This window comes from Humulus lupulus, chromosome 2, assembly GCF_963169125.1.
Source record: "Humulus lupulus chromosome 2, drHumLupu1.1, whole genome shotgun sequence".
Taxonomy (NCBI): Eukaryota; Viridiplantae; Streptophyta; class Magnoliopsida; order Rosales; family Cannabaceae; genus Humulus; species Humulus lupulus.
In genome coordinates, this window is record NC_084794.1 from 185,219,634 (window position 1) to 185,222,729 (window position 3,096).

General features: G+C 41.8%; 1 non-coding gene across 1 annotated transcript; it reads left to right on the top strand.

The window, feature by feature from the left end:
- The first annotated feature begins 2,238 nt into the window (after nucleotides 1–2,238).
- LOC133820557 (small nucleolar RNA R71) lies at nucleotides 2,239–2,345 on the top strand. Its single transcript, XR_009886963.1, has one exon. It is a non-coding gene; the product is annotated as a small nucleolar RNA R71 (small nucleolar RNA).
- The last annotated feature ends 751 nt before the right edge of the window (nucleotides 2,346–3,096 follow it).

Consider the following 3,096-nt stretch of genomic DNA (forward strand, 5'->3'; position numbering starts at 1 on the left):
ACTGTTACCCCAGATTTCTTGGGAACAACCTGAGTTGGGCTGACCCATTTACTATCAGCAACAGGATAGATTATGCCAAAATCAAGAAGTTTCAAGACTTCAGTCTTTACTACTTCCTTCATCGTTGGGTTCAATCTTCTTTGAGGGTCACGACGTGGTATAGCCCCGTCTTCCAATTGAATGTGATGGGAGCAAATTAATGGACTAATACCTTTGATGTCAGCTATCGTCCATCCTAATGCATCTCTTTGTTCTTGCAACACATTGATGAGTTGGCGCTCTTGTGTGGCAGTGATCTTGGAGGATATTATGACAGGAAAAGTGTTGTCAGCTCCCAGGAAAACATGCTTAAGACCGTCAGGAAGTTGGGCCAACTTTGGTTGAGGAGCTTGTTCAATAGATGGTTTTGGTGTTTCTCGATCTTGAGGGAGTTCCTCAAAGATTGGATTCCAAAACATGGTTCTTTTAGCCTGTGAGTGTTTGACGATTTCAGGGTTGATTGCAGACTCATCAGGCTCAGAACTTTCTGAAATTTGGAAGAGGTGATTAAAATGACTAGAAGTGTATTTTGATTCGACCTCTTCCGAAATAAGTGTATCGATCAGATAGGATTGGAAACACTCATCGTTGTCAGGTGGTTGTTTGCCGATGTGGAAAACATTCACTTCTAGAGTCATGTTCCCGAAAGAGATTTTCATGAGACCATTCCTACAGTTAATGAGTGCATTTGCTGTTGCGAGGAAAGGTCTACCGAGAATGATGGGAATTTTGGACTCTATACTTACTTCAGATTGAGTGTCCAAGATGAGAAAATCAACAGGGTAATAAAATTTTTCAATTTGAATCAAAACGTCTTCTACTATTCCCCGAGGTTTCTTAACTGATCGATCAGCTAGTTGTAACACCACAGATGTGGGCTTGAGTTCTCCTAGACCTAATTGCAAGTATATTGAATATGGCATGAGATTTACACTTGCTCCTAAGTCTAGAAGGGCTTGACCAAATTCCTGTTCCCCTATTTGGCATGAGATGGTGGGACAACCAGGATCTTTGTACTTAGGCGGTGTTTTGCAGTCAATTACCGCGCTAGCTTGTTCTGCCAAGAATGCAGTTTTCTTGACATGATGCTTTCTTTTAACGGTGCACAAATCCTTGATAACCTTGGCATAAGCCGGCACTTGTTTGATCACATGCAACAATGGCAAGTTGATCTTCACTTGTGTTAAAAGGTCTAGGATTTCACCATGATTTTCCAGTACCTTTCCAGTAGATTTCAAAGCTTGAGGAAAGGGTGCCTTTACTGGAATGCTTATTGGCACATCATCATCTGGAGCGGGCATTGACGTACTCGTTGTCTTAGTTAACGGTGAAACCGTACTTTGACCACTTCGAGTAGTGATGGCATTAACCTCTTTGAAATTTGTATCTGCAGAGGAGGAGGTTTGTGCCATGTGTTGCCCTTTTTGATGGATTAGAGGTTGAGCGGGAAGTTTCCCATGCTCTTGAATCGCCAAAGTAGTGTTTAGCTTTGTCATTTGGACTTTCATGTCTTTCATTTCCTCCACCATTTGTGTGAAACAAGCTTTGAGCTCTTGAGTTGAGGCTATCTGAGTTTGCGCAAGCATTTGCAAAGTACTCTCAAGAGAATTACTTGACTGCATGATATTTTGAGGAGCGTTGTATGATTTTGGTGGTTGTTGCTGCTCAGGCCTCCATTGGCTCCCAGATGCTTGGTTCGAATCCTTCCAACTGAAATTTGGATGGTTGCGCCAACCAGGATTGTAAGTGTTTGAGAAAGGGTTATAAGGTTTCTTGTAATCCCCTAAAGCATTGCATTGTTCCTCTTTTCCTCCTCTTAACTCACTAAGAGTTGGGCACTCTTGCGGTTGATGTTCCGTCCCTCCACAGATGAAGCATGGATCTCGTGTCTCTACCTTTGCAGCCATGTGGATTCCTCTACCTTCTTGAGATTTGAAAGCCTCGAATTGTTGTTTCAATGATTCAATTTGGCTTTTGACGTTGTCATCTTCCCTTAATTGGTAGATTCCAGTTGATCGTGGCTTGTCCATAGGACTCGGTCCATTCCATGTGTAGGATTTTTCAGCAAGATCGTCAAGGTACTCGAAAGCTTCATCGGGATCTTTTTGAAGGAATTCGCCATTGCACATCATTTGTACGAATTGTCTTTGTCCGGTTGTGAGACCATCATAGAAATAGCTGATCAGACGTCAGCTTTTGTATCCATGATGTGGGCATTGATTTATCAAGTCTCTAAACCTCTCCCAGACCTGATGGAAAGTTTCATGGTCTTTCTGGATGAAGGTAGAGATTTGCCTCTTAAGGCTGCTAGTCTTATGGGGCGGGAAATATTTGGCAAAGAATGCTTTTGTCATTTCGTCCCATGTTCCGATAGATCTAGGCCTTAAGGAATACAACCAACTTTTTTCTTTGTCTTTGAGCGAGAAAGGAAAGAATTTCAATCTCACAATGTTGGTGACATCAGCTTGGTTGTTGAATGTAGCCACCACCTCTTCGAATTCCCGAATATGCACGTACGGACTCTCATTTTCCAACCCATGGAAGGTTGGTAAGAGGTTAATCATGCCGGGTTTGAAATCGAAATTTGGCATATTGTTGGGATACATTATGCACGAAGGTGTGGCTGTACGCGTAGGATGTAAATATTCCTGTAGTGTTCTTGGTTGGACTTCATCTTGATGAGCCATCGTGGGTGGTTCGGGAAGTCTCGGTGAATCAGGAGTGTTTGAACGAATGGAAGAAAACGACGAACTAGGAGAGTTTTCTAAAGTTTCTACTTGTTGTCTCACAAATCTCCCTAGTGCGTCTCTGTTTCGTGGCATAAATATTTTTTTTATTTTTTTTATTTTGTAAGTATTATAAGCGCAAATGTGTAATAATGTAATAAGTATACACTAAAATGTTCCCAGGCCAATTGGAAAGGCTACCAAGGTACCACTTTAGGCCCAAGAGCTTTTCTAGAACTCCCCGAGGTTCTTAGAAAAGATTGGAGGGTAACGCTAACACAGACCTTATTTAAGAACCAATTTTTCTAAGACAGAACAAGTTTGGTTTTTA